This window comes from Peromyscus leucopus, chromosome 2 (genome assembly GCF_004664715.2).
Source record: "Peromyscus leucopus breed LL Stock chromosome 2, UCI_PerLeu_2.1, whole genome shotgun sequence".
In the NCBI taxonomy this organism is placed as follows: domain Eukaryota; kingdom Metazoa; phylum Chordata; class Mammalia; order Rodentia; family Cricetidae; genus Peromyscus; species Peromyscus leucopus.
In genome coordinates this window covers 101,049,382-101,069,234 of record NC_051064.1, presented here as the reverse complement: position 1 = coordinate 101,069,234, position 19,853 = coordinate 101,049,382, and the positions used below count along the sequence as shown (strand labels likewise).

At 45.6% G+C, this 19,853-nt stretch overlaps 1 protein-coding gene across 7 annotated transcripts in view; it reads right to left on the bottom strand.

The window, feature by feature from the left end:
* Positions 1 to 19,853, bottom strand: part of Nfia (nuclear factor I A) — a 542,815-nt gene that overhangs the window by 7,813 nt on the left and 515,149 nt on the right. The gene's annotated exons all lie outside the window — the stretch shown is intronic.

Genomic DNA, 19,853 nt, shown 5'->3' with positions numbered 1-19,853 from the left:
AAGGGGGAGGTTAGGGGCTGTAGAGAATAGTTATTTCTGTGACTCTCTCAACATATTTTTCAGTGAGGTGTAGGTTCTAAAGACAAGTGCTAAACATATGAACACATGATTCTGTGAACACACCGGGTGGCTGATGGTGGGCAGCCAAAACAGAAAGGGCCGCTGGGAAACACGGGATTGGTGACCCGGGGGATGGGAAAGCCAGAGTGATCCTCTCCACTTCTCTTCCTTACGCTCAGGAGGAAGAGTTTATGGTGCAAATTCCTCTTCCTTTCAGCTGAACACACCTAATTTTATGTTCTTCTCTTCGAAGAGACATATAATAAATATGACGACACCTTACGCAGCACCATCAATCTCAAGGAGAAAATGAGGCCATTGCTTAGTCCTCATCCATGTTTCTGCCCACTCAAAGTGCCCTTGCAGCTGTCTCTCGGCTTGTGGACCCCGTCTTCTGTCCCTTCCGTAAATATCCAGGGGACCACCTTCATGTCTGCCGGCATTTCTTTGTCAACAAAGTTAGGTGAACAAAACGACCATCCATCGACCGATATCAAAATCAGTTTCTCAAGTGAGGTCAAACAGTGTATGACTTTCGCCAGCTTTCCTCTAAGTACCCTGAAAAATTCACTACTTTTCTTGGGAGTCAGAAAAGCAACCAGCTCCAAGGCAAAGCTAACAGCCATGAGTTCGGGGTTACGTCAGCACTGGTTCCGGAGGGCTAAGGCTCGCTCTTGTCAGAGAGATTCAATTAGGGAAAGTCGGGACCCTTTGATCCCTGGGATAAATGGCTAACTGAGAGCTCCATGGAGGTTGGTGTAAGATTTCCTGGCCACAACAAGCTACCTTTGATTTCCAAAGGAGCTTTAAAAACAAAAACAAAAAACAAGACAAAACAACAACAAAAACAACAACAAAAATCCAAACAACAACAACAAAAACCAAAAGCCTCCTAAGCTCAAACCACAAAACTACCCATCTTGTAGACACGTAGCTGTTACTCTCTGACCGTGGGCTTTGGGGAACACAATAAAGCTGCTTATATCTGGAAAGGAAATCACCCTGGCTAGCGCACATGGCCTGAATCTAAGTGGACAAAAGAAAGATGAGTGGGGAGAAAGGAAGGGAAGCAGGCCCCAAACTGGATCTGTTTTAAGTCCTTCCTTAAAGCTGACACAGATCCCTTCCCACATTCTTTCTTTCTTATACACAACAGTCTCAGACTGAGTGGCCGGTGCTGTCCTCAATCTGTCTGCATGCTAGAAAGCCGTTGTGAAATTCCGGACCCCTTCAGTGTGACAGTCAGTAAGTACCTCTTGAAGCAAAGGCCTGGGACCTGGTGAGTCAGCAGGGGGAGCAGTTTCCCGTCCCACTGTTGCTGGACTCGGGACACTACAAAAACCAGCAGTGCCCCGTACTTCTGTTAAAAAGCAAAGCAAAGCAAAAGAAAAAAAAAAGTTTCTTCACACATCTTACTATTCAGTGTGCCTCGCCCACAAGGTTACCCCAGAGCGGCTCTGTAACCCTTCACTGAAATAGGCTTTATTGATTGCTCTGGTCTATTGTTCTCTTTTCAAGTCCCCCAAGTTCAAGTTCATCCTGGTGTTACATCATGTCTGGTTGCTCTTAGCAACCAGACAGACCCAGACGTGACTATCATTAGCAAGAAACCCTCTGCTCTCCTCCCACCAACCTTCCAGTGGTTCTGACGTAGAGGACCCACTGCAAACACACTGAAGTATTTATTCTGCCTAATTTATGACCTGCCCAGCCAGCTAGACCCCCACTCCAAAAACCAACACTGTTGTGTATTTAATTAATCTGTCTTTCTTTGGCATTTGAGAAAGTTAGACAAAGGACTAATTATTGTGTTTCCCTCTCCACACTTTTCTTTTGGGGGGTGAATATTTGCATGGGAAAGAAAACTATGAGGCCCGCCATTGGCCCCTCCCCTTTCTCTTTTTGCCCTATTGACATTTCATGAAATACTTTAGCTGCTTAACGGAGTTAGAAGGGGAAAAAAAAAAAAAACCTGCGCTGTGAATGTTACTCCTTCTGAGTTGGTATTCAGTAACACAAATCAACTCATGACATGTTTAAATTTAAATGCTAACCACACACTCTCCGAGTTACTTTAAAGGTTAGTTTTTAATCAATAGAAGTTGCTGACTCTGGGTTTCTGAGCTGCACACTGCAACTCTCCGGCTTTTGTCTAATGTTAAAGCTTGGGAACTTTTTTTTTCCTTGAGATGATTTTAGCAATGATTTGCAGACACAGAGGCTATTGTGCTCCTACCAGCAACATGTCAATAGAGGAGCCGAGCAGCCCTGTGGTGGGGTGTCAATATGACTCCTAAGGCAGGAGTTGGGGGTCTTTAATAACCCGTGAAAAAAACCTTAATTAACCCTTTCAGGTCTAAACCAAAACCTATTCTTCCACTTTTCACTCCTGTAATTTGACCATTAGTACTTATTTCAACATCACACTAATCTTCATGACAATTAACCCAGCTACTTGACCAAGGGCTTCCAGAATGGGAAGTCAGTTAGGGGAACCACACACGAACTTTTTTTTTCTCCTTTTCCTTTTTTTTTGAATGAGGTTTCTCAGTAAACACTCTGCAGAAACATAGCAGAGAAACAGTTGTAACAATAAGAAATTCATCCATTTTGCCAATTTTTCTATCCATCAGTTTGTAGTTGAGGATACTGCTAATGGTGATGGGTATGCAGTCACCCCTAGAGAGGTGTCCCTGGATTTCTATAAACTCCCATGAACAGCTAATCACATCAGATGCATAAGGTAAGACCAGGAAAGGCCACTTTTCTTAGGACATTTTCCTTCAATTTCTGCTATTTGAAAACGTTGCAAGTTTGAGAATGCTCACTAAAGAACGACTCTGCACCTTCCTTCTTGGGACAGAAAAAAAAAAAAATAGAGAAGAAATCTGAAACTGGTAAATTCTTGGGTTGAATCAAATCATTGGGAAAATACTGGCACATGAAACAAAATTCATCGGTGGAGAGTCAAAAAAATCATCTGACATCCGCTTGGGTTTCAGATGGCTTCTGCCTTCATACTTTATAGTCCCTTAATCTGCCCTACTGTATCCAGGCGACTACAAAGGAGTCTCTGTCCCTTATCTGCAGTGAGTGGCAATATTATAGTACAGCATCGGAGGATGTTATCTTGATACATTTACATTGAGGAAGTAAACACTGAGCTTTGATCTATTTTTTTTCTGCAAGAACATTCAACTACAGTTGATTTGGTGGCCCATAAATCCACACTCCCACAGAGGCTCTGGTTTCAGAAAATTAGCCAGTTACATTCGCAATGTCCACAGTGTGGGGTGTACCAGGGGTGGGAGGGAACCTGTCCTCTTTCAGTGTTCAAGGTGAAACATCAAAAGAAATCTGCAGTCCAAGACAAGAGCTCAGCTTTCCTCCTAGCCGGTCAGATGGAGAAGTAATCTCATCAGGTTGGAAAGTGCTGACTCAGTATTTAATAAAGTGCCTGCAGATGTGGCGTCTCTAAGGTATTCAACTCATGTAATGCAAAACAGCTCTGCTCTGAAACGTGCTTATAAAATTTCATTTAACCATTGCAGCCCAGTTCTCCGAGGAGTTTTATCACACGTCCCACCCCTTAATTTACAGCTCCATGAAAGTTCCAGTCCCATTCTGTGGGGATTCTGGAATGCTCACAGTAGTCAGGATTTACGAACCATAACCAGCCTCCATCCCACTGCATCCTAAACAAGAGGGCTGAGATGGCAGCCGGCACTGTGACAGTGGCGTCTGCTGCTTCTCCTGGGCCTCCTTGTGAGCAATTACAAAATGGAGTTGGTCCTGAGTCTGCTGAAGATGGGCGACAAGGCCAAGGGACTCGGCTGCTTGTCAACAACCAGTCTTCTACCACATACAGCTTCCATAGCCTTTTACAGTCTCTCTTTCTACTCGGAGGGCCGGGCATACATTTTAAAAACAAAAAGGAAATAGGTCTGAGATAGTTATATTTCACTTGGTGGCGGGGTGGGGGTGGGGGAGAGGGTGCTGTGGAGGGCAGGACAGACTGTGACGGCAGAATCTGTTTTTCAAATTAAAAAGTTAAACAAAAGGCCTCAAGGGCAAAGTTTAACGCTGAACGGAAGGAGGTTGTTAATGTGGAATCCAGAACTGGGTGTGACACTTAGCTTTCTTCTCCAGGCAAGGTGGGTTATTTAAGGACATTTACACACATAAACGGAAACACCAATATACAGGAAGCTCCCCCACTCCAACACATCACTCCCTACCAGCCCCACCCGGGACACAGCAAGCGGATCTGCTTGAACGCAGCTACCATTTTGTCCCTTGTGGTGGTGATGGTACCTCTCCAGGACCGCACTAATCCAGTCAGTCATTGTTGGCTTCCTGTTCTTGTTTGCATGAACTAAGCCTACTATTTAGCACAAGTGAGTTGTCCTCGGCCAATAAGCCAAAAGTCTGGGGGGCCCACCCCCACCTCTGACACAGAAGGAGTAGACAGACCTCTGTGTGGATGCTTGGCTTCTCCTTTTAGGATCAACCACTTGGGAGCCCTTCCTCACTTGATCAATAAGCACCAACAGCCTGCAGTTTGCTTGGTGTTCTGTACATGACGCTCTGGGAATGTTAGGAGTCAAGAAAATGTGGCGTCTGCCTTTAGGGCTTTAGTGCCCAGCAGGAAGGGGCTGGCTTTGGACTTCTAGGCCCTTCATGATTTCTCAAAGGATCTTGATAAACTTTTGTCGACTGATAAGGCAGAGTGCCCAAAGCGCCCACACTGAAATCCCCTGATGGACTGCGTGACATCACGAAGGAAGAGCTCTGGGTCCAGACCCTGGAGCGCTGTGAATGAGAGAGGATGGCAGTGATAAGCACTGGATTCTTCTAGAAAGGGCCATGCTGTGTACAGGTGTTAGTTATGGGTATTGCCAGCCTCAAGCTTTGATCTCCACTGCCATTTTTTTCTTGTCTGATTTTATTTTGTTAATTAAAGAAAGCCTGTTTTCAATAACTCTAAACCAAGACTTGTTTATTGTACAGGAAACTATTAAAACATTAATGGGCATGAGTGGCCTTGCTTACCTTTGCAGCCTTGTCTTTTCACCACTGCTTGTTCTGTGTCAAACTCCTTCCAGAATCCCCCGAAGCCAAATGCCTTTTCCCTGCTGGGCCTCTGGCACAGGCTATGTCTTTCCCTTGCTACGACAACACTTGCTTGTCCCCAGGGTCTAAGTTTAAGCAACCTTTTTTTTTTCCTTTCTAAAGTGTGTGTGTGTGTGTGTGTGTGTGTGTGTGTGTGTGTGTGTGTGTGTGTGTGTGTGTGTCTCTTTGCCCCAGTAGGATGTGGAGGTCAGAGGACACCTTGCAGGAGTTACCTCTCTCTTTCTCGGGGGTCGAACTCAGAGTGTCAGCCTTGGCCGCAAGCCCCTTACCTTCTTTCTGAGCCATCTGGCCACTCCCCAGACATCGATTTTTTCCTGAGGGCCCTTTTCAGGGTCTTTACCCATGGGGTTCTGATGTGTTCATCTAAGTTGTTCCAAGACTCCGGAGTCAAATACTGGGGTGAAAACTTGATAGACCAAAGGAGCAGGGGAGGAGCAGTTGACCTTCCTTCCGCACTTCCCAGATTGGAGAGACCACACAATCTCTAACTTCCTCCTTCCCCCTTCCCGTGTGTCTTCTCTATCTGTAGTCTTGGCTTCTCTGTGGCTAAGTCAGGTCAGCTAGTCACTGGCTCCACCTCCTGATTCAAGGTTAACTTTATTAACACAGTGTGGTTGATATCCCGCAACAGGATATTGGGGTGTCACCGTGTGGTCAAATATCCTGCAATAGGGTTCATCTGTTACTATGCTGGGGCTATGGCAGTCTGCTTCTTTCCATGAAAGTTACTTCTGCTCTCAGGTGAGGCATCCCCAGTGAGGCATCAGGTGAGTCCTGCCCAGCGGCTGGCAGAGCAGGTGCTGAGCGAACGCGGTTAAGTACAGGAAGAAGAGAAAGCAGCACCCGGGTCCCCGGAGCCAGGCAAGAGCCACCCCTAGTAAAGCGCTCTCTCTAGGTGGATGTCCACAGCACAGCTAGGCCACACGTATGCTCGCAGCCCATGCTTTGGCCTGCTGCAGTGATGGGCACCCTCCCTAGAGAGGCCCAAGTCTCCAAGGGCTGCCCCAGGCGGTTCTGACTGAAGCGCTGTTGCAATGGGGCCGACTGTGGCCAACTGCGTCAGTGGCATGTGCAATAGCTTTGTAACTGTGGCCTTCTGCCTGCTTACTACACACGCAGCCCTTGTCCAAACCACCGCTCCCTGGAGAATGCCTCTGCTGCTCCCAGCCAAGACCTCTGCTTTGGTTCAAACCTCAATATGGGAAAACACTAATCTTTTTACCCCATAAACCATCCAGTACCTACAGACTTGGAGAGCGCAGGCACAACCCAATCCTGCCGGTTGTTCCACAGTTGGAATCTCACCATAGCCCAGCTTAGCCTGGTGTCAGTCTCACCAAGTCAATTTTCTTCTTGGTCTCCCTTTGTATTTTCCTCTGTTACTCTCGCCCCATGACACCAAAGACTTTTGTGTTGAAAAATTGCCCTCTGGCGTACTTGACCTACTGGAGGGCTGTTTTCCAAGGCCCACACTTGGACTCTGGAGTTCAACTCCACAGGAGTACTGGTTAGCTGCACTCTGTGGACTAGTCAGATAATCTTAATCAAGGCTGGCAGTGCCTGAGTCTCAGCTTTCCACTCCACGAAATGGAAACATCTTTACCCAGCTAGAGGAGATTGATGAGGTAATACTCGACCAAGAGCACGTTCAGGAAACCAAGATCTGGGTTCTCTAACTGTTAATTATGGCTGGCCTGAGGGTCCATGTGGGTCCTAAAACGGACCCACTTCCTAAGAAAGCGGTCTGTCAACCTAGTGTTTTCTCATATTGAACGACATAACTTTTTTCTTTTTTTAAAAGTGGCCGCGGTGCCAGCTCCCTTTTCTAGTTGCAAGGGAAAGTTCTTGAGAAAATAAAAATCTGTCTTTAATTGTGGTATTAAAGTCAGAGCAGTGAAACCTGCAACACAAAAGGAATTGGCTCAAGCCCCTGAGAAGCACCAGGCTGAACTGCAGGCCTTCCAGGCTGGGGATGAGGGGCACAAGGAGGGAGGGAGACAGGGAGTCGTCAGGAAACCAAGTGGGACAGAAACAATCCTATTTTGGTTTTTGTTAGTGAATGGCATACTACATAGATCAGAGACTTCTTATAAAACACAAGCCCCCACTGTACACAAAGCACAGGAAAACGTGAGGAAAAGGGGGGAAGAGGAAAAGCAGCTTAGGGTGTGTTAACGCTGCTATTCTGTCAGCTTAAAGAGTATTTTATGCTTGATCAACAGCTCTTTTTTTATGGTGCTTTTCTTTCATTCATTGAAGACATCAAAGCGGGCCCCACCAGCGTACCTGCCCTTCTGGAGCGCTTGGGAGGAGGCGCTAATGAAGCTGGCCTCTGGGAGCCGGAGACCCCCGTGGACGCGGCAGTTCAAAGGGAATATTTCAACAATGATTACATTTTGTAAATCTTTTTATGAAAGAGACAGCTTATTTCCTGCTTTTTTCATGAAAAATAGATTCTATCCATTAAAGTGAGTCCGCGCCACGGAAGCTGCCTGGGATCTGAGGTGCAGGCTTGGAGATTAAGGGGGACAAGGACCCGACCCCGATGAAATTGTCTTGAGCTCCCATCTCTTGGGCTGGGGTGACAGCACCGGATGTGCTGGGTGGAGCTGAGGTGGCGGCAGGACCTCGCTTGTTTGGCCTTGGGAAATGTGGTATGAATGTGGGGTAAAAAATGTGTGTGTGTGTGTGTGTGTGTGTGTGTGTTGGGGGGCGTTTGGGGGTTTAATTTTTCTCCCTGGGACCTACGTTTATGACCGGTTCTCTTTTAAGTTTTGATTCCACAAAGATCAACATATCAGGAAGCCCTGGGCCGCCAATGCTTCTATCCCGCACAAGCTAGACAAAAGGTGATTTCTCTTCCCATTTCATTAAGTGTTGCACTTAATGCCTAGAGGTTTAAGACAAACCCTTTTCCATAGGGGAAGTTCGTCCTAAAAAGATTGGGTTTCCTCTTAAGACACAAGGAGGGCTTTATTAGTATCTAACGCCTGTCTTTAGAGGGAGGATCCAGCCTTTTGTAAGTTTTGTTTTTCACACTGAAGTCTTCTTTTCCTTAACTTTTTCCCTTTCTCAAAGAGAAAGTTGTGTAGAGTGGGGGCAAAAAAAGGGCCATAATTTCCTGGGGAGCCACAAAATGAAAAAAGAAAAGAGTATGTTTTCTACATAGTGGATTCCAATTTTTATTAAATGCCTGTTGTCTAACAAGGGCAGACAGTCACACTTGGGGTTGGCTGAGTGGTGGCCCAGGGAGGTAACTTTTCTGTTGGAGGAGACGGGCGGGGGGCCTGGAGATCGGTGCTCAGTAGAGCATAGCCCTGTCCTAATAACCGCTCTCCCAGAGCCGCTCCTCCCAACATGGCTGGGGTTTACAGCAAACCCCTCCCGAGGACTGCTATTCCCACTCTGTAGGTAGAGAAAGCCAGGAAAGGGAAAAGGAACGTGACAGCTAGGAGCCCAGTTATTTCAGAATTCTCCCACAGGCACACTGCAGCAGAGTGCCGGGAGACCTGGCGCCCTGCCAGGAACAAACTCCAGCTTTCACCCTTCTGCTCCTGGAGCCTTTGCGACTGTACGACACCTGCACCTTCACACATGGCTGCTGTTTAAAGACAGAGTTACATGTAACCCGGACTGGCCTTGAAGTCACCATACAGCCTAGGATGACCCCAGGCTTCTGATCCTCCTGCCTGTACTCCCCCAAACTGGGATTACAGGCTTGTGTCACTATAGCTGGCAATGTTGGGTCTTTCTGCCCAACAGGTGCCTCCTGCCTGGCCTGTGTGCTGCAGGTCTTTGTTTCTTAGCTCTTTGCTTTAGACCTCTGTGTACTGTCTCTGTTCTTTCCTTTCTGGTCCTGTTTCTACTTTCTACCTCAAGCAGGTCTCTCCCTTCCAGGCCTGTGGTAAATCTGCAGAGGAATCACAGGACACCCCAATCTCTCAAGGACTGCATGCAGTTCTTCCTACTACCCTCACCACAAGAAGGAAGAGGAAAGGAAGCCATAACCCCTGTGCCGGCAGCTGGGACAGGGCTTCCACAGTGCACCTGAGGCAGTCCGAGGACACCATGGAGAAAGCTGTAGTGCTGCTGCACGTTTTGAATTCTTGAGAACAAAGATGGGGAGTGCTGCGTAATGCAACTGGGTCCAGGTCTGGGGACTAGGGACCCTGGACTACAAAACCCCACCCAACGCTGGCTGGAGTGGAAACTGCTCTGATTACACTACAAAGACCGCGCCGTTCCTACATGTCTTCTCTTTCTAGAACACCAATCTTTAGATTCCACTGCTCCAGGAATCACCATTTCTTTGTCCACAATGTGGCAGTAATTTTGAGAGGGATGAGAGTATTCATGCCCCACTTGAGGTTAGGGTAAGCCCTGCTTTGGAAAACACCAGGCCAGCTCTGCAGAATGCAAGAGGCTCAGCCTAACTCTTGTGCACCCCAGGCTGCCGGAAATAAACTCAAAAGACACAAACCAGCTAAACTGGCCCCAAATGTGAGCAGTCATCAGGGAAGCCCTGAGACAGTGTGATGGGGAGTGGGGATTATCAGTTAGTTCTCTGCTGGCAAGCCTGGTTAAGGGCAGTCCAACTTCCCTCAGCCCAACATTCTCTAAGCCCAAAAGACTCTTGACTCTTTCTCCAGAGACCGTGACAGGACTTAGAGCTTTACAACAAAATTTGCCTTTGTTAAGAAGTGACTGGTAAAACAAGACCACATTGGGGAGTTTACAACTTCAATGACAGTTTTTTTTTTCTTAATGCTGAAACAGCACATGCTTTTATGTTTAGATTTATTTCCTTCTGAACGTGTAGATTAAATTTATAACTAAGCAATACTCATTACTACAAACAATCCAATTTCCCCCCCAAGTATTTCTAGGGGTTGTAAAGAGGCAGCTGGTCTATGGAGCTGGAACACAAGGTTCAGACCCCACAGGTGTGCCCCAAGTGTCAACCTGAAGGGCCTTACCAGTGATTTGGTCATGAATGCATATGTGATGGGCATCATGACTTGGGGAGAAGAAATATCATCCTAGCACAGAATATTTATTTTTACTATCTTAGTAAGGATTTCTGAAGAGATAATTTTATAAGCTAAGACAGATTCAAGAAGATATTATATATTACCAGGCACACAAGCAAGAGTTACCCTCACTTGTGTTTTTGGCTAAGTTCCAGTTGGTAGTACTCTACCAGCAATGGAAATTTAGGAGCCATGCAGAACACATGCAGAGTGCTAGCTCATGAGTCACACACGTCTATGATCACTGTGTTACTCTTTAAGAAAACCAGTGCAGACTGAACGACTAGTATATGTTTGTCAGGTCTTTTAAGGGTCCTTTACCCCTGTTAAACTATCATACTAATAAGAGAGCCTATTGTTTATTTCACAAGAATGGTGGCAACTTCAAGCGATCTATATCCACTGTCCTTTTGGTTTGGCAATTACAAACATCTTGCAGATGTACCAAATTGTGCTATTCTAAAAGATGGTCCAGTTAAAAAAAAATTCATTATTTTCCTTACTGTTAAGGAAGTGAACTGTCTGAGTGAAAATATGACTTTCTGTTCAACCACATCAACCTCTCTGTATTGTTCTGCAGAAACACATTTATGAGTTCAAGTTCAGGCTTAAACTAAATAAAATGCTCATCCAGAGTTTACCACCCACCTCATTTACATGTATTCTCTCTGAACTCTGGCGGCACAGTGTGCTAGTTTCCAAGGTTTGGTGCAGGAATGTTTGAAGGCTGGGGTCTGGACTGCTTCCTAAGGCACAGCAGACCTCTCAGAAGATCCCAGCAGCACTGCACTGCAGTTATTAACATTTCTGCAGACCTACCTTAGAGGCCAAGAGGGAGAAAAGATTCAGGACCAACAGACTAGATCTTCCCAACTTTCCCTATTAGGCATTGACTCACCATCATAGTAAGGATGAATCAAGGATTCTAGATGCATATTCTAGAACTCCATACCCACGACTTCAAGTTGTCTGCAATCATTTTCAGCCTTTTGTGGAAGTGGCCAATGTACATTTGTTCTTTTCAAATATGAAGATGTGGGCTTCCTTATATTATTTTCTAGCTTGTGAATGAAGTTGAAAAGTGTTATTAGAAAAATGTGCCCCCCCCAGCCCAAATCTCATTTTATATTTAAAAAACAAAACAAAAGAAAACAAAAACAAAAGAAGAGGTTTTTGAGGTCAACAACATCTTGGGAATGGCAAGTCAATAAATGTGTGCCTAAGAGGAAGAGCCAAAGTAGAGATTCGAAGTTGTTCCCTAGGAAGCAAGCCGGACAGAGCTGGTTCCTGGCTAGCCAATATCGACACTCAAGCTCTTAGCTAATCAAGGGTCCAGGAAATCAGAGGAGACAGCCATGGTCTTCACGGGTTGAGGTGAGAAAAAGAGAATGAAGGACTCTGCTTTTTGTCTTCTCTCTGAATGAGAGTTTATCGAGCAAGACAGTGGCTGAGAACAGCACACAGCTACACTGATAGTGACTGTCCTCTCATAGCATCTCTTCACACAGAACAGTTCTGAGCAGTGATCACACCCCGCCAAAATATAGGTTGCTGGTTCCCAGGTTCAGCAGCAGCCCTCCTCTAGGTGACCCATGACATGCTAGATAAACAGCTTAAGAATCACTGTTGCTGTGTGTGTTCAGTGGGGCTCAGGAAACTGACCAAGGGCAGAGTCCTGGGGAATCTGTATCATTTGGCTTTGCACATCAGTTGAGAGGGGACTGAGACCACCTTTCTAGCATAGTGGGTATAAGAATGGAGTGAAACAAGGTATGAACATGGTTTGTCATCTGATTATCCTCGAACATCCAGGGGGTTAGAGCTGATGCTCTGCTTTAGAAGGAAGAGAGGAGAGGATTCCTCCCTACCCCAACAAGACAGAAATCTTTTGCATATGCTAGCCCATGGGCTTTTCTTGGGTTAGCAGGGAACAGCACATGTACACTGGCCCTATGCTTGATTTTACTCTGTCTCAATCCCTTGAATTCAGTTCACTCCCATGCTGAAAAAAAAAAAATACCCAATATCTGAATCTGAAATATGCTTCAAATCCAAACTTTTGCTATGAAATTTGTAAGTGGCTTCAATGTAATGTGGACACAAGTATCATGCATGGACTCTATGTCGTATGGAAATGGGTTTGAGGCTGGTTCCTTCGGGTAGCAGTTTACCTATGGGACGGCATCTGAGCTCATAGCTCTGAAGGATGTCTTAGCCTCGATCCACATCTGACTCCCAATCTGCAAACTGATGGAAGTCTATGTATGAGATGTGTCCCCTCCTTTGTCTGATTTCTGTTTCCCTTCTTCATTTTCCACAAATGCTGATAATAAAATAATAATTTTGGCCCACTGTTCATGGCCAAGGGGCCCTTGCTGTTGAGAGTTCCTCCAGAAAAGGCATGAAGCACAGCTTCCAAAGTCACTAAGCAACTCTTGCAAAATGTTGGGTGGGAGGAAGCTCCTAATTGCTTTGAAGACAAAACAAGTTGATAGTTCAAAAATGTTTTACACTTGTTTACATGTGTGTGGGCAGATTCGGACTGCCCACTACTTAGTTCATGTCGCCTCTTCTATAAACAGTTCTCTCATCCATTTTTTTTTTTCTGTAAGCAGTGGAGGCACTGCAATTCCAGAAACTAGTTCTCTTGCCCGAGCTGAATGGAAGGGAGGGGATGAAGGGAGCAAGCTGCCTCCTGGCAGTGAAGAAGGCACTTGGAGGAGCCTGATCATCTCTCTTGCACTGCCTTAGACTTAGTTCACAAGCACTTGGGAACTCCCCATCTTACTAAATTTCATGTCTGGTTCCTACTCAAAGAAAGCAGCCAGCAACTGGTAGAGGCCAGTTTAGATTGGAGAGCCCTGACCTCAGGCCAGAGGAGCCTTAGTGACTTCCATGAGGACTTCTATCCGGTAGCTCTTGGTTGGCAAAGGTCACTGTAAGGCGAAGCCTAGGGGAGGGGTCAAGCAAACAACCTCCCTGGAAGATGCCAGAGGAGGTCAGGAAAACTGTGATGTCATTAGGGGTGGTGGGAAGAGAACCTTCTTCACACTTGGGCAGGGGAAAATATTTGGAAAGACGCTACCCAAGAGATACAGGATGGCTTTAGCTGGATGGTAACGAGGTGAGGAAGAGCAACACACGGGCACCACCTAGACAGTAGGGAAGCTGTGAAATCACCACTGATGTGAAGGCAGACCTCTCACTGACTCATCATCGCCATATTTCATAATATTTGCCTAGAAAGACGCACAAAGTCTATCAGGTTAAATTAATCCTAATGGCCAATTTTCATCTTATTCTAATTAAACAATTTCAATTTAATTAATGCAAGCATAGAAATTAGTCAAAATTACAAATGTAAATGTTGAACTTTAAATCAAAGGTCCTTCCTATTCCTCATCTTCTGTAAAAGCACTTTGTAGTGCTTGCCTGTGAGGTGATGGGGATGTTAACCTTTGTCTGCACTGTGAAGGACAGAGGACACAAAACTGTGTGTGTGTGTGTGTGTGTGTGTGTGTGTGTGTGTGTGTGTGTGTATGTGAACAAAAAAGAAAGCTACCCAGGAGCATGGCCAGGTCTTTCACAGACAGACAGACAGACAGACAGACAGACACACACACACACACACACACACACACTACAGAGACACACATAACCTACGGGAGTCTATGAAAATAAAATCTCCCAAGGTGAATTGAATTAACAGCTTTTATTCCTCGAGATTCTGAAGCCCTTGGGTCACTTTACAGCAGTGGATCTCAACCTTCCTAACACTGCAACTCTTTAATACAGTTCATGTTGTGCTGACCCCAACCATAACATTATTTCCATTGCTACTTCATAACTGCAGTTTTGCTACTGTTATGAATTGTAATATAAATATTTTTTTAGAGACAGAGGCTTGTCAAAGGGGTCGTGACTCACAGGTTGAGAACCACTGCTCTAATGGCTAATGGGCTTTTATAAAAGACCTCTGTAAAATAGAAACCATGACCCCAAGCCGCATGCTAGACTACCAGCTCCTTCCTTCTCTGTGGTTGGATTCCCGCATCTCTGTCCTGGGTGAGGTGCATGGCCTTGTGAGCTGTTTCCACCTCCACGGCTTTGGACTCTTTATTGAAAGGTGCTGCTTTATTAAAGTGAAGAAACTTCATTCCCATATGCAGTGAAATTTCTTGTCATGAAACAGCGTGTCCTAAGTAAATCATCTTTCAGGGGATTACCAGCTTTAGTGTTATTTCTTCAACCTCAAAAATACTGGCATCTTCAAGCGGATTTAAAAAATTTTCAAGGCAAATAACCCAAGTGATCCCCATCAAGATATTAAAAAAGTCATCCCTTTCTTTTTATAAAAATCCAAAGTGGGTGGATTCAGAGCTCTGAAACTGAGAAAGAAAAGGCCTGGCAAAATGATCCCCCCCCCATTTTCCCTAAAAAAGAGGGGAAAGTAGTTACAAAAATCTGAAAAAGAAATGTATCTTTTTTTTGCTTTTTTGCTTTAATTTAAAAACTTTGTGTTGCTGAATCACACTTCAAATGGGTCTGCACTCAAACCAGCCAGCTTTTGGTTTCAGGAGAGTAATCTACTGTTACTCTTAGTCAGAAAACAGCAGGATTCTTTTTTCTCAAAAGGAGGACCTCATCATGTCAATTCTCCCCATCTCCACTCACTCCTGATTATATATGAGAATTATTTGATAGCAATCAATTCACTATTACTGTTTGGGGATATTACAGAAGAAGAGCAGGGTGGTTTAATAATATAATTAATTAGTGTAGCAATCACCATTAGGCTTAGAAATGATGGTAGGATCCCTATACCTTAGTTAATGGTCACGGGTAAGTCATTCTGGACTGCCAAAGGTAGCAATGGTTTTATCTTCTACCCCATGGGAATGACACTTAGCCCATCACATTTAAGTTTTGACCTTCACGGAACAGCATGATCCTAATCCCTAGATTTCATAATCTTAACTGGGCAACATTAAAATATGGATTGACTCCAGTTGGCAAGAATCTTTATGTTCTTTTCACTAAAAAAGCTATAAATTCAATGGTTGACCTTTTATTTCCAGGTCACAAGTGACACCCACTCAGCTTCGTCCATTCACATAGGATTTATGTTAGAGTTTGCAGGTTGAAGTCATGAAAGTTGAACTTTAATGAAATGTCTTCCAAAGATGTACACTTAGCCAAAAAATTTCCGACAAGAAATTAGTGATAGCTTTTTTTCCAAACAGTGATTATATCCCCTGGCTCATTAATGGTCTCAACTGAATCTACTAATTGTTCACTTGTAGTAAGTTTCTTCTAGAATCATTTTTCTGGGGGTACAAATTGTTTGTGTTTGGGAGATAATGGCACCTTAGCTTCCAGCTTAGATTTCTAAGTTGAAAGACTCTTGAGATATCCCCTTCATGTTACCACAACTTATCCATCTCCAGCTGAAAACGTGCCTTGTTCTTTTGCACCAAATCAATTGTATTGATGGGAGGCATTCGTTCAAGCTGTCAATCAGGGAAATGTGATCTGATGGGGCCCCGGTGGAGTGAGATAAGGAAGGAGGTCCAAACCTGCTCAGGTCCACACCATCTGAATGAGATCAATGCTTCCCATCGTATCCTCCCTGTCATGGAGCACCCTAACTGTCACAATTAATAATGCAGAAGGAGCTGATTAACTTAAACAAAGTGATCTCCGCTGCGTAAACACACAGAGATCTAGGAGGCAAGGGTTGGACAGAAAAGAACAAAACGTCATTTTTATTTTTCATGTGGACACACTCTCACTTTCCATTCTTCTCTTGTAACAATTACTGTACCAGCCACTCTGACAGAGTCAATAAATTGATCGGGGTCTTGACGCAGCAGCAAAGCAGGCTAATCTGATGCACCATTATCTGCCCAGAGAGTGTGGGGTGGGGCACCCTCCGGGAACAGAGAGCAAAAGGGGAGGGGGTCAGTAAAGGAGAACCTGCTTGTCCTAGGTAGGTAAGGACCTCTCCACACATCACTTCTGGAACAGACAGATGTATGTGTGGCAGGTGTGCTGCATGTGTTGGGAAAGGACAGGAAAAACAAATCAGCCTTCAGCTTGGTTAAAGGATGCAGCCTAAGTAATACCATATGCACCACTTATTTGGGTCCCTGTGGAGTTCCAGTCACTCACAGGATCTGCAATTCAATGAGGATCACCACCCCATTAGGACTAATCATGTCAGCCACCCTATCTGACAAAACAAACATCCATAAACTCCCCCCCCCCCCAGGTTCACAACTTGCTTCTGCACTCAGACTTTGTCCATCCTTCCCTCACCAAGCATAAAGTTTAATTGTTTGTTTTTTTTCAAATGTGGAATTATGTACAGAGACTCTCCACTGTATTCCCTGACAGATTTATCCTTAGAATCAGAAACTGATGCTGTTAGTTGAGTCTCAACTTGCTCCTTGGGAATATACTAAGTATGTTCTTAATAAATAAATATCATTCCACTGGCCAGTGACAGAATAACGGCATACTTCACGGAAAATGGATGAGGAAGACTGAACCTGGAGACTCAGCTCAAGGGTCTCACCATGTTAACATTCCCGTTCCTTCCCATTCACAGGCCCTTTGTCCTGAAGATAATTGAGACTATTCCAACTTTCCCTCAGAGCCTACCTAGCTTCAGTTTAAAGGGGGTGAAGCGTAGGGATTGGGCTTTCAAACTCTAATTAGATTCAGTCTTTACGCACAGCAATGGAAGGAAGGAATAAAGTCATGACTTTATTCAAATGTGACTTCTGAGGATCAGGAGGCTAAACAGGGTCACCATGGTCATAGGATAAATCAACTCAGATCTGCTTCCTTCCAAAGCCTGTGGTTTCTTGACTCTCTTCTCCTGGCAAGGAGAAAACTCAAGACCATATGTCTTCATACACAATGCCTGCAAATTCCATGCCCACTGGGGATCACACCAAGCAAGGCTGAAGAATCTTCATGCTGAAAGCCCTCTGTGACTTTCGCAAGTCCTTATGTTCCACAAAATAAAGTTCAAGCGTCTCCCCCCAGATCCAGGTACATGCTCATCCATGACTGGAACTCCCCCCCCCAAATCCAGGTACATGCTCATCCATGACTGGATGCTCCCCCCAGATCCAGGTACATGCTCATCCATGACTGGATGCCCCCCCCAATCCAGGTACATGCTCATCCATGACTAGGGCCTGGTTTAAACTCTAGCTTCACTGTTCAGCATTCTCAGCTCCTAACTTACATGATAGACCACACAAAGTAGTGCTCTCTGCCCACAATCTAACTATTCCTTGGTATACACTATCCCTGTCTGCAAAGGTCTGTTCTTCTAGCATGGATGCTTCTCCTACAATATGACACCACCCCCACCCCCACCGCCGCCGGCATGACACTTTCCCTCCAGAGTTCTTCCTGTTCTGTCCCACTGATGGATCACACATGTTCCCATGGTGTCACTTATCAGACTTTGCTGTAATTTGCTTACTTCCCCACCAGAAGTCAGAGAGCTTTGTAGGGCAGTGATTAGATTACACACACACCCATGGCCTTCTTAGCTCTGTATGGTATGAGGAATACAGTAGGTGCCCAATAAAACCTGACTTCCCTCATCTGAAGTTTACTTAGGTGACACATTTCTTAGGTGACAAGTGGGAGAGGTGAGCTGGGAAGCCAGGTGCTCTGACTCCTGTCCCAGTGCTTCTCCAGCTTTCCCAGTATTCACAAGACTGATCTACGGTTGGCCTCATCACTGGACCTTCCTACAGTATTGCCTTTCTATTCCCGAGTACCACTCCTTCCCTATCCATACATGTAAACGCATGGGACCAAGCATCAGCAGATGGGGGAAGATGCTGAGGGGCAAAGGCTGTAGGTCATGAGGACTGGCCATCAGTTCTTCCATTATTCAAGGCAACAGGGGGGCAAGCTGCCTATCCAGCCTGTCCTGAACACTTCCTGCATCAGCCAAGGCACTGCCACGCTCTTACTCTGTGTTCATGTTCAGACTTGGGAGACAGAGGGCAACACACACAGGCAAGGACCAGTTGTGCGAACCCTGTACCAACACCAACGTAGAGATGTCGGGAGTCACAAGCCCATGTGACTCAGGAGTGAGTGTGGAAAATATTAGGGCAGCAGTAACTCACTTCGGTTCTGCTACAAGTGTGAGGCCTTTAGCAAAGTTCCCATGAAGATATTAGGGAGGACTGTGCTTCAGTGGACAGACCGTATTGTGAGGCGTATCTCCAGAAGAGTGGTCCACTTCCCTTCTCTTTAGCCCAAACTCAGGAGGGTTATCGAGGGGCTGAGGAGACAGGAAGAGTCAGCAGCAGTCACCAGCTCTCTGGAGACTCTTTCACTGGCTTGGAACTGTGTCCTTCCGACTGCCAATCTCTTGGGTTCATTAGCAGCGCTGGGAATGGCCCTGGCCAAACAACACCGGGCTACTCAATCATTCCCCCATGTGGACAGTCATCACCTAGAGTGCAGGAGCCCTCTGTGGAGGTGGCTCCTGCTGGGGCTTTTCTCTGCAAAGGCTGAATGAACTGTGAGAACCCACTGTGCCAAGTCTTCCTGGAGTTCATGCAGCAGGGAGGGTGATGGGCTGAGCTTCCTGTTCCCTGAGCTCTGTTGACTCAGGCTCAGCAGAGCCCAGGGCTGGTCTTCTATAGAGGAAGCACCTGGCTCAAGGTCTGGTTGCTGGGTGAACCTCGGCGGCACGGGAGGGCACTGTGTACAGAACCCCCATGAGCCACATGCCCTCTATACAGCTTTCCCAGAGTCCACACTGACACAGTGAGAGGTGTCCTACTCCAGGGGACTGTCCTGTCTACTTCCTGGACCTCAAACAGCAGCTGAAAAGAGATGACACACGCCCTCCCTGTCTGTCTTTCTCTTTTTTCCTCTCCTTCCCTCTGTCTGTCTCTGTATCTCTCTGTTTGTCTCTCTCTCTCACACACACACACATATACACACTATAAGTCTCCCTGACACATGGGGAAGGAGTAGAGGACAAAACTGTATGGGAACCAGTATTAAGAGAGAGAAGAGGTAACAGTCGGGGAAGTTAAAAGGTACAGGAGACTTCTCAGAGAGTGGGAAGACGGTGTGTGGTAGATACTGTTAGCAGCCTGACCATGATGGACTGCTTCTTCGTTCATGGAATTAACTTTATTTAGACATAAGAATGTGATCAGTATTAGGCAATGGGCCAAGATTTAAGCCAATCAGAACAATCTTATTCTAGCTTTCCCAACACCTAAATATTGAACTAAAAATGGGACTTAGTTTCAGCTAGTAAGAGCTATGTAGGAATTTGGTAGCCCGGCACAAAGGTGGAGCATGGCACCTTTCTCTGGTATTGCTTGAATGGTAGAGTATGATATAGGGGTGATGTCTGGAGCTGCAGCAGCTATTCTGGAACTGTGGGGGAACCAAACATGAAGACAGAAAGACAGCATACTACGGATGACAGAGCAGAATTTTAGAAAGCACATAGGTCCTGCTGGAGTCCCACAGCAGCCAAAGCAATGACAATTTCTGTATTTTTAGAAAAATAACCTTGATTAGCTCAAGTAACTGGCTTTCCTCCTAGTAGGTAGACACTACTATTGA